The sequence below is a fragment of the Dendropsophus ebraccatus genome, chromosome 3, assembly GCF_027789765.1.
Source record: "Dendropsophus ebraccatus isolate aDenEbr1 chromosome 3, aDenEbr1.pat, whole genome shotgun sequence".
Lineage (NCBI taxonomy): Eukaryota > Metazoa > Chordata > Amphibia > Anura > Hylidae > Dendropsophus > Dendropsophus ebraccatus.
The window spans coordinates 103,172,625-103,184,953 of NC_091456.1; positions in this window are offsets into that span (position 1 = coordinate 103,172,625).

Below are 12,329 nucleotides of genomic sequence, written 5' to 3' on the forward strand. Positions count from 1 at the left end.
CAAAAATAGGGTCTAACCTATATCAACGATCAGATTTTATTCCACTGCGAGTATGTAACCCAGCCCCTTTAACCCCCCGCAGCCTGGAGCATTCTTTACCTGCTCTGCGCCGCAGCTGAATGGGAGGCTCCCAGCGGTCCCGCTCAGCCAATCAGTGCACAGCAAATTTCGCTGCAAACTGGCAGGGTGAAATCCGCTGCAAATCTTGTACGTTTGAAGCTACCCTTAGGAAAGATTTGGGAGACTGCAATCCATTAGATTGGCCAGTCCTAGCAAAATGAACTGATTCAGCCACTATTTATCCGTTGTGTTTGGTCAGCTTTAGGGTCTGTCCACATGTACAGACTCGCAGCATAAATCTCTGAAAAACTGCTGCGAGTATGTAATTCTGCCGCCCCTTAACCCTTTCGGCTCCCGCTCTGCTGCGTGTATACATTACCTGTCTCCTTGCTGCGCGGGGTCCCGGCTAAGCAACACACTGATTGGCTGGGAGGGACAGCAGTACGCCGGGACCCTGTGCAGCAAGGAAACAGGTAATACACGCAGCAGAGCGGGAGCCGAAGGGGTTAAGGGGGCGTTAAAATTACATACTCGCAGCAGTGTTTCAGACAGCTACGAGTATGTAGTGACAAGGAACTGCCAGGACCTGCCAGACTTACCGCGAGATTTATGCTGCGAGTCTGTATGTGTGGACAGACCCTAAGGTCCTTTTACATTAAACAATCTTTGGCTGTCAGCAGCCGCAAACAAGCACAGATTGGTGATTGCACAGCACAACTAATCGAGCGCCTGGGCCTGATCACTGTATCATTCGTGCAACCATTTAAATACTGTATATTGCTATCACGTTCATGAATGTGTTAATTCTTTGGACGGACGATGGAATGCGCCCATGCATAGAATGGATTCTATGACACGGGCAGAGATGCGCGCACCCGCCACAGTACACGAGCGAGCTAAGAGTAGGTTTAAACCGAGAAATAGGTGAGGAATTAGGTAAGGAATTGAAGAGGAATCCGCTCTTATTTCAGCTTGAAATTCCTCCCGTAAAATATGTACAGAGCAATGTCCCATTGTGTTCAATGGGATTTCTGCTCTGTTGTTCACACTGCAGAATTTCCAAGCAGAATTTTCTGCAGCTGATCTGCTTTCTGCACCAAGGGTGCGTGCACACTGAGCAATTCTCGCGGAATTCCGCCCGAATTCCGCCATAAAAAGCGGGTGGAATCCGCGTGGAATTCCGCCCGTGTAAATGCAACATTGCTCCTTCCATAGAGAAAAATGGGATTTCCGACTGCCCGTGCACACAGAGTAAATTTCCGTCCGGAATTCCGAGCGGATTCCGTGCAGAATCCACATTCCGCCCAAAGAATGTACATGTCAATTCTTTATATACACCTATAAAAAAAAATATTTATGGATCTGGTACCAACAGTTGTTCTACCACCTCATGCCATACATTTATATGATACAGCAGATTATTATTCATAGCATTCTTTAACATAAGATCCCTGAGCTGAGCGGTCCCAACATTTTCTTGGGACACCTATATACACCTATAAAAAAAAATATTTATGGATCTGGTACCAACAGTTGTTCTACCACCTCATGCCATACATTTATATGATACAGCAGATTATTATTCATAGCATTCTTTAACATAAGGTCCCTGAGCTGAGCGGTCCCAACATTTTCTTGGGACACCTTTAGATGAGATATTATTTTATGGGATGATTCCTTATTCCCCGCCAACTCCATCAGAGGAAATTCATGTGTGACCTCATCATACACATCAACCTTTTTAATATTATCCTTATCAGGATTATTAATAACCAGGGTAGTCTCTAGTGTACAGTGGATACACTATATCCCCACCTGCTTCCAGGCAGGGAAGACCCGGCAGGAACGCACGTAAGACGTCCTTCTCCCGGCTAGTCTGTCAAAGGAACCTTCCACTGCCTAGTACCATTCCACCAGGCTCACCAATTCATTGGCACACTGGGAGTCTTCCTAAACAACCCAGCATTGTACAGCCCTTGGCGGTGTTTGGATGAACTGGTCCATTATGACTCTTTCCACCATATGTGCTGGGTTGGAGCCATTTTTGTACAAGATCGAACTGGTCAAATATGGGAGGCTTGTCTTTATTGTAAGCCCAGTGTGGCACATGTTGGGCTCAGACAGATAGATTCACACCTAGGCAAACAAGTATCTAAGCTTTCAGTTTGATGTAGTCTTTAGGGTAATCAAAATAGGCCTTCTAAGGTTTCCCGGTCAGATAAGGTGCCAGGATATTCACACATAGCTCTGGCAGTAAATTTTCCCTCTTGAAAAGGGTCAAAAAGGCCTCACCAGGTGTCATGTTTTGTAGCGTGTCTCTCGCTGATTTTCGGGTTCTGGCATTGTCCTCTTTCCCTCTTTGGGTTGTCTTGGTCAGAGCAGCAAGCTGGCAGGCCAGGAGTTGCTTGGTCTCCTGCTGGGCCTGCATGGCCTCTAGGTGGGTTCTCTGCCGCTGGGCGCTGGTTTTCTGCTGCTGGAGGTTTTATCAGCTCCTTAATGCTGAGAGTTTGCACCCCTGCCACAGCTTTAACCCAGCACATTCAAAGTCTTCATGTCATTATATACCCACTGTGATTCTTCCAGAAGTGCTTGCCCCCTCCACCACTTGTGGGGAAGGGTGGTGCACATGACAAAGAACCTTGCTTTAGGCACATAGAATTTTTTAAAAACATCTCTTATTTTATTCCAAATATATTCCAAAACATCATAATAAAAAGTAGATAGGCTGGACATTAGGGCTGGGCGGTATACCGCAAAAATATTGATACCGTCACTGGCGTCGGTTAACCTTAACTTAGCCAGGACGGTATTTGCGGTATTTTTGCATTTTATCTCCCTGTCAAAGTGCCCCCTCCCTGCGCCCATCCTGTCAGAGAGCCCACTCCCCGCACCGGTCCTGTCAGATACCAGGTCAAGAGCCCCCCCCCCTTGTCCCGCTGCACCTGTCCCATCCAAGCATCCACCCCACCCGTCAAGTCAGGTGTCCCTGCACCCACAGGACATTGACACGTGCAGCGCTCGCCGGCCAGGTGTGGGGGGGGGGGCGCACAGACGGGACGATCCATCCCCCTTATATAGTCATACACACCTATCGGCCCCCCACATAGTCATACACCCCTATCCCTATGTGACCCCCTGTGTATACACATCCTGTAGAGGCTGTATACCTGTATACACATGTCCAGGTCTCTGCTGAGACCCCTTAATAATGACAAATAATAATAATAATAGACTAACCACGGGTTGCTGCTCAGTGAGTTCTTTTTAACTTTTTTGAATCAAAATATCTCCAGTTTGGCATGGCAAGTGGGTGTGGTTTGCAAAAAGAGGCGTGTCATAATTATTGTTCAATTATCGTTACCGCTGCTACATGTGCGATTAACCACGATATTGATTTAGATCATTATCGCACAGCCCTATTGGACTTAATATAACTTACCCTGCATAGACAAATTTACAGATTTCAGAATGCTTTATTTGTCCCATAGAGGGGTAGCCCACTGAACGCCAAGAGATCTTATATGCCAGTTATCCTTTTCTACTCTTCTACTCATGGAGTCTTGTGTTATTTTTATTTCTTAATTTATTTTTTCCTCCAGTAGTCAAGGCTGGGAAACCATGTCCCCCGATCTCATAAACCCCTAAAGGTCAAAAAAGCCTTCTCTATCTTCAGCTGGCACTGTAGTCCCCCATTTATTCTTTAAGTCCGATCACTACACTCTATTCGTGTAACATTTCATACATAAGGGTCCTCTTAATCCTGCTCCACATCAACCTTTTCATTCTTTTCATAACAGCGACATGGGTCCCGTCCCTTTAACAGCGACATGGGTCCCGTCCCTTTAACAGCGACATGAGTTTCGTCCCTCTAACAGCGACATGGGTCCTTTTAAGAGCGACTTAGGTGCCTTTAAGATGGACTTGGGTCCCGTCCCTTTAAGAGCGACTTGGGTCCCGTCCCGTTAAGAGCGACATGGGTCCTTCCCCTTTAAGAGCGACTTGGGTCCGGTCCCTTTAAGAGCGACTTGGGTCCCTTTAACCCCTTAAGGACGGAGCCAATTTTTGTTTTTCCATTTTAGTTTTTACCTCCTTATGTTTAAAGGGCCATAGCACTTGCAAAAAATAAGGGCTCATGTGGGTTTCTAGGTGGAAAAATGCATCACTAATTGTACTTTGCAATGGCAGGCTGAATTTTTGCATAAAGTACACTGCGAAACCAGGAAAAAATTCAATGTGTGGTGAAATTGAACAAAAAAACGCATTTCTTTTTGGGGGGGAATTTGTTATTAGACCATTCGCCCTGGGGTAAAACTGACTTGTTAGCCATGTTCCTCAAGTCGTTACGATTACAACGATATATAACATGTATAACTTTTCTTTTATCTGATGGCCTGTAAAAAATTCAAACCATTGTTAACAAATATATGTTCCTTAAAATCGCTCCGTTCCCAGGCTTATAGCGCTTTTATCCTTTGGTCTATGAAGCTGTGTGAGGTGTCATTTTTTGCGCCATGGTGTTTACTTTCTATCGGTACCTTGATTGTGCATATACGACTTTTTGATCGCTTTTTATTACATTTTTTCTGGATTTAATGCGACAAAAAATGCACAATTTTGCACTTTGGGATTTTTTGCGCTTACACCGTTTGCCGTGCGAGATCAGGAATGTGATTAATTAATAGTTCGGGCGATTACCTAACATGTTTATGTATTTATTTTTATAAAAAACATGGGAAAAGGGGGGTGATTCTGACTTTTATTAGGGGAGGGGGCTTTTTACTAATAATAACACTTTTTTTTTTTTTTACACTTATACTAGAAGCTTCTAGTATAAGTAATACTGATCCCTCATTGAGATCTTTGCTGTATAGTTATACAGCAAAGATCAATGAGATCGGCACTCGGATGCTTTCGGTGCCGAGCCGGGATCAGCGCAGTTTTGGCGGAGACCCCGGCCGGCACCAGTCACGAAGATCGCTCCTCCAGGACAACATCCCGGAGGAGCGATCTCCGCCACTAGACACCAGGGAAGTGCTGCATCCGGTAATCGGATGCAGCTGTCATCTTTGACAGCTGCATCTGATTACTGTATTAGCGGGCACCGCGAACGGACCGTGCCCGCTAATACCCGTGGTCCCGGGCTACAAGCGGCACCCGGGGCTGCGGCGGTTCAGAGCGGGGTTGCCACGCGGCCCCGCTCTGAACACCTCTCGGGGACATGATGACATCATATGTCCCTAAGAGGTTAAACCCTAGGCGACCCTGGGCGTACCTGCATGTCCTGGGCCACCTAGGGATGTTCAGAGCGAGCAGTGCCGGGCAGCAGCCCCGCTCTGAACCGCCGCTCATAGTCTGGTCCAATCGCCGCGCACGCTAATTAAGTAATCGGATGCAGCTGTCAAAGTTGACAGCTGCACCCGATTACTTACTGCAGCCCATCCCTGGTGTCTAGTGGGGTGGATCGCCCTCCCGGGACGTTGTCCCGGAGGAGCGATCCGCACATCTGGCTCAAGCCAGGGTCTGCGCCGTAATGCAATCCAGTGCCTATCTCATTGATCTATTCTATATAACTATACAGCATAGTTCTCAATGACAGATCAGTGTGCTTATACTAGAAGTGGGTCTCCAAGTGAAAAATGCAACTGCTATGGCCTTAGGAAAAAACAAAAACGCGACATGGGTCCCGTCCCTTTAAGAGCGACTCGGGTCCCGTCCCTTTAGGAGCGACTCGGGTCCCGTCCCTTTAGGAGCGACTCGGGTCCCGTCCCTTTAGGAGCGACTCGGGTCCCGTCCCTTTAGGAGCGACTCGGGTCCCGTCCCTTTAGGAGCGACTCGGGTCCCGTCCCTTTAGGAGCGACTCGGGTCCCGTCCCTTTAGGAGCGACTCGGGTCCCGTCCCTTTAGGAGCGACTCGGGTCCCTTCCCTTTAGGAGCGACTGGGGTCCCGTCCCTTTAGGAGCGACTCGGGTCCCGTCCCTTTAGGAGCGACTCGGGTCCCGTCCCTTTAGGAGCGACTCGGGTCCCGTCCCTTTAGGAGCGACTCGGGTCCCGTCCCTTTAGGAGCGACTCGGGTCCCGTCCCTTTAGGAGCGACTCGGGTCCCGTCCCTTTAGGAGCGACTCGGGTCCCGTCCCTTTAGGAGCGACTCGGGTCCCGTCCCTTTAGGAGCGACTCGGGTCCCGTCCCTTTAAGAGCGACATGAGTCCCGTCCCTTTAAGAGCGACATGGGTCCCGTCCCTTTAAGAGCGACATGGGTCCCGTCCCTTTAAGAGCGACATGGGTCCCGTCCCTTTAAGAGCGACATGGGTCCCGTCCCTTTAAGAGCGACTTGGGTCCCGTCCCTTTAAGAGCGACATGGGTCCCGTCCCTTTAAGAGCGACATGGGTCCCGTCCCTTTAAGAGCGACATGGGTCCCGTCCCTTTAAGAGCGACATGGGTCCCGTCCCTTTAAGAGCGACTTGGGTGGCTTTAAAGGGGTATTCCCCCCCCAAAATCATTTTTGCATTAATACGTTGCCCACCCGTAGCTTTCCATCTTTTCAATATAAAGTTATGGATTTTGCACAGTTTGGCTGTTATCTAGATGCACTCACCCCCACCGTTTGCATAGAATCATCAGATCTCAGTCCAACCCGACACACTCCCTGCTTCTGGCCCGCACCCTCCGAGACGGCATCACGTGTCCTCCCTCTCTTCAATGGGCTGGCTTCTAACCCTGCCTATTGAAGTGAGGGAGGACACTGACAGCTGCTGCTGCTGTCTCCCGACTGCCTACCCCCAGGTCACCTGTGTGCCCCCTCGCACACCTGTGTGCCCCCTCGCACACCTGTGGCCCTCACACTGTGCCCCCTGACGTTGCTGCCCCCCCCTTCCCTCCGGGACACACCGGCACCACAACCCCCCGTTCTCACCCGCGGCACCACCACCCCCGTTCCCACCCACAGCACCTCGGCCCACGACTCCCGCCCCCCCAGTCTCATCTGTGGCACAGCTGGCACCCCCGGACCCCACACAGCTCAGTACAGAACCCCCCGCCGCCGGCTACTCTGCTTGGTTGCCGGGATGCGGGGGGTGCTATGCGGCGCTCAGTAATCGATCCGATCCCCCCCTCCGATACCAAATACATCACCCCCTCATCAGATCTGCAGCGCCGGGCCATCTCTCAGCTTCCATCACAGCAGCAGCAGCAGCTCACCATGCTCCGTCCCGCACAGAACGCTGTGGGCTGCTGCTGTGATGGAAGCTGAGAGACGGCCCGGCGCTGTAGATCTGATGAGGGGGTGATGTATTTGGTATCGGAGGGGGGGGGGGGGGAAATCGGATCGATTATTGAGCGCCGCATAGCACCCCCCACATCCCGGCAACCAAGCAGAGTAGCCGGCGGCGGGGGTGCTGTACTGAGCTGTGTGGGGTCCGAGGGTGTTGGTACCGCGGCTCCCTGCCAGCTGTGCCACAGATGAGACTGGGGGGGCGGGAGTCGTGGGCTGAGGTGCTGTGGGTGGGAACGGGGGTGGTGGTGCCCCAGGCGAGACCGGGGCACCACCCCTTACATCTCTCTCCCCCCCTTCACATCTCCCTCACCTCCACCCCCCCTCACATCTCTCTCCCCCCTTCACATCTCTCCCCCCCACCTTCACCTCCTCTCTCCCTCCCACCTCCATCTCCCCCATCACCTCCTCTCTCCTCCATCTTCATCTCCTCTCTCCCTCCCTCCTCCATATAGATATATAGGATCATTGTACTTCTCAACTCAACCCACGGCACCCAACCCCCCCCCCCCACGCACGGTTTACCGGCTGACCTGCGGCCCCCCTCACTCAACTAAACTCTGCTATGCAACGCACTCAACTCTTGCTATGCAACGCACTCAACTCTGCTATGCAATGCACTCAACTCTGTTATATCTTGTGGATATCAGCTCTGCTACATCATGGACCAATCAGACGTAAGCATTGCATGATGGGAGATGTAGTTTTCTGGCTGGAGCCATGTTGGATATAGTTCGGCTTTCTAAAAAACTTGTAACTCAGGAACGGAAGCAGCTAGAAAGACGGGAGATGGCTCAAAATTCTCAGGGGGGACTTGGTGAGTAACACCAGCTAGGTTTGGGAGCATTTTATTTTTTTAAATCTTGGGGGGAATACCCCTTTAAGAGCAACTTGGGTCCCGTCCGTCCGTTTAACCCTTTGAGGACCGGGCCAATTTAAATTTTTGCGTTTTCGTTTTTCCCTCCATGTGCTTAAAAAGCCATAGCAGTTGCATTTTTTTCACCTAGAAGCCCACATGAGCCCTTATTTTTTTATTTGTTTTTTCGCCTAGGGGTTAAGAGCAACTTGAATACCGTCCCTTTTAGAGCGACTTGGGTCCTGTCCCTTTAAGAGCAACTTGGGTACCAGCTCTTTAAGAGCGGCTTGGGGACAGTTTCTTTAAGAGCAGCTCTGCTACTTATAATGGTAAAGATCCTTGCTCGGTTACCATGACAATCTTATGCTGCGTTTACACGTAACGATTATCGTGGAATTTGCGCGATAACGGTCGAATTGGAACGATAATCGTACGTGTAAATCGTACATCGTGATCTTTCATCAGGTCAGCAAATCGTCGTTCATTGTACGCAAAAAAATCGCAAATCGTTCCGTGTGAACAGTCGTTCGCCGATTTAACTAATGTGTGAGATAGGCTTAAACGATCGCAAAACAATCGCAGTGCGAATTTTCGTACGATATATCGTACCGTCTAAACGCTGATCGTTATAAAAAAAAAATCGTAAATCCGACATCGCTAATCATACGATCGGGCCAATAATCGTTACGTGTAAACGCAGCATTACTCATGTCAGTGAGACAAAATCGTTAGGGACCTTCCATCTTCTACATCTTCTATTGGCCAATAGTGGACATGTGACTGAGTGGATATTGTGAGGCATTCCAATGGGCTATTATTTACTATGGGAAATTAGGGGTTTTTAAATGTAAAGCAGCCGGATGTGTGGATTGCTCCTCCGGGACAACTTTGACAGCTGCATGCGATTACTTAATTAGCGGACACAGCGATTGGACTGTACCCGCTAATCGCCGTGGTCCCGGGCTACGAGCGGCACCTGTGCGCAAAGAGGTTTGGGCTGTATTAATCGCAGAAGAATGGCGGGAAGAAGAAGAAGAAACGGAAGAAGAAAACGGATTACAATATAGTACTTAATAATAATCTTGCTGACCATATAGTGAAATTCTTTTAACTGTAATGTAACCCATCATTGGCCATCCATTTCATGTATTTCAAGTATTATGGGGCTCTCATAATACCTGTGAAAGAAACCCGGTTGATCCACACCACACCTGAGACATGCAGGATTATACTTTTATTTTTTCAGTGTAAAATATAACCTATAATTAATAAAAAATAAAAAAAATGATGGCATCCTGTAAAATTTTTCCTTAGGCTGTGTTCACACAGTGTAGGTGTTGTAGAAATCATGGCCTTTGTTGCAAATTACAACAAGAGCCGTGATCTATACAGCACACACGTTGTATGAGAAAGCATAGAATCCCGGCCACAGTGTATACACATAGTACATATATACATATACATAGTATACACTTCGGCCAGGATTTCTAGCGGCGCTGCAAGAAACTGTCATGTCGTTCATTGAATAGCGGCCGCAGATAACCCTGTCAGTTCACACAATGAAGCGAGCAGCTCTGGCTCCAGCCGCACGCTCCATTGTGAGCAGCAGGGAATCCTGATGGTGGGGGCACTCGTGGATGCGTCCGCATCCGAATTCAACAGCGCTGAAGATCATCCTGCAGTACCGGCCGGGTCACTTATCTGACACCAGCCAGGTCACGGAACGGCCGGTGTCATACACCATATGAACATAGCCTCATACAGGAAAGTGACTTCTGACCCCTTCACAGGGAGCAGTAGGAATTCCCTGTTTACAAATGACTGGAAGGGCCGAAGATGTTATCCGAACTGTCAGAACATGGGTGCTGGAGGACGTACAGGTCCGAGTTGCCATCTACCTTCCCTGCACTGGTGTGGGGAGGGTAATAATAGGGTAAGGGACAGAGTGGGTCCTTGAATAATGGGCGCTAGCTGGCTAACTCATGGCCAGTGCGGTCTGCTTGCCCCCAGGCTAAATTTTCGCCAGCCAGCCCCTGACTATAATGCTGGTTTAGCTGAAAATTTCTTGTATATAATGCACTGTTCAGTATAGCACCATTCGCACTGTACTGTTAGGGATAAAAAATGGCATTTTTCAATGTAATAAATGAGTATGTAGGTAAAAAATTTAAAATTTTGGTGGGTGCTGAACCATTAACACATTTACATATTTCCTATGGGAAGATATGCTCAGTCCAAAACTGCCTTCTGAAACAATTAAGTTCGGAAAGAAAACAAAAAAACACCCAAACAACCCCAACCGAGGTTACCACTGGGTATATATATATATATATATATATATATATTTAAAGGCCCTCTGTGTAGCAAATAGACTAGCACCCTTTGTATAACATCCCCCTATGTAGTATAGCCCCCTTTGTGTAGTACCCCCCTCTATGTGGCATCACCCTATACAGAATAGCCCCCTCCCTGTAGCATCCCCTATATAGAATAGCCCCCTCTCCGTCAGTGGCGGATTAAATGTACCCTGGGCCCCGGGCTGTCCACCCAACCTGGGCCCCCCCCCCCCCAGTCAATTCGCCCACATTATAATCTGCTACTGCGTCCCCCCCCCCCACACTGTCCTCAATAAACACTGCCTGCCTGCCTCCCCTCCCTGCTGGCCCCAATAAACATAATGTTTGGTCCCTTGCTGCTACCCCCAGTAAGCATTGCCCACCCCACCTCCACTGCCCCCAATAAACATATCGCCACCTCACCTGGTCCCCTGATGTTGCCCCCCCCCCCAAGGTCACAGCAGCACAGAGGATGTCAGGAGAGGAGGGTGCTGATCTTATAGGAGAGGTCCAAGCAGCACAGAGGATGTCAGGAGAAGAGGGTGCTGATCTTATAGGAGAGGTCCGAGCAGCACAGAGGATGTCAGGAGAGAAGGGGGGTTAATCCTATAGAAGATAGTCCCCCTTTATAGATGGTCTCCCTCTTTCCCCCTCTATAGATGGTCCCCCCTCTTTCCCCCCTTATAGATGGTCCCCCTCTTCCCCCCTTATAGATGGTCCCCCTCTTCCCCCCTTATAGATGGTACCCCCTCTTTCCCCCTTATAGCTGGTCCCCTCTTTCCCCCTTATAGCTGGTCCCCCTCTTCCCTCTCCCCCCTTATAGCTGGTCCTCCTTTCCCCCCTTATAGCTGGTCCCCCCTCTTCCCTCTCCCCCCTTATAGCTGGTCCTCCTTTCCCCCCTTATAGATGGTCCCCCTCTCCCCCCTCCCTCATAGATGGTCCCCCTCTCCCCCCTCCCTTATAGATGGTCCCCTCTCCCCCCCTCCCTTATAGATGGTCCCCCTCTCCCCCCCCCCCTTTATAGATGTCCCCCTCTTTCCCCCCTTTATAGATGGTCCCCCTCTCCCCCCTCCCTTATAGATGGTTCCCCTCTCCCCCCTCCCTTTATAGATGGTCCCCCTCTTTCCCCCCCCCTTATAGCTGGTCCCCCTCTTTCCCCCCCTTATAGCTGGTCCTCCTTTCCCCCCTTATAGATGGTCCCCCTTTCCCCCCCCTCCCTTATAGATAGTCCCCCTCTCCCCCCCTCCCTTATTAGATAGTCCCCCTCTCCCCCCTCCCTTTATAGATGGTCCCCCTCTCCCCCTCCCTTTATAGATGGTCCCCCTCTCCCCCCTCCCTTTATAGATGGTCCCCCTCTTTCCCCCTCCCTTTATAGATGGTCCCCCTCTTTCCCCCCCTTATAGCTGGTCCTCCTTTCCCCCCTTATAGATGGTCCCCCTCTCCCCCCCTCCCTTTTAGATAGTCCCCCTCTCCCCCCTCCCTTATAGATGGTCCCCCTTTCCCCCCTCCCTTATAGATGGTCCCCCTCTCCCCCCTCCTTATAGATGGTCCCCCTCTCCCCCCTCCCTTGTAGATTGTCCCCCTCTCCCCCCTCCCTTTAGATGGTCCCCCCTCTCCCCCTCCCTTTATAGATGGTCCCCCTCTTTCCCCCCTTATAGCTGGTCCTCCTTTCCCCCCTTATAGATGGTCCCCCTCTCCCCCCCCTCCCTTATAGATAGTCCCCCTCTCCCCCCTCCCTTATAGATAGTCCCCCTCTCCCCCTCCCTTATAGATAGTCCCCCTCTCCCCCCTCCCTTATAGATAGTCCCCCTC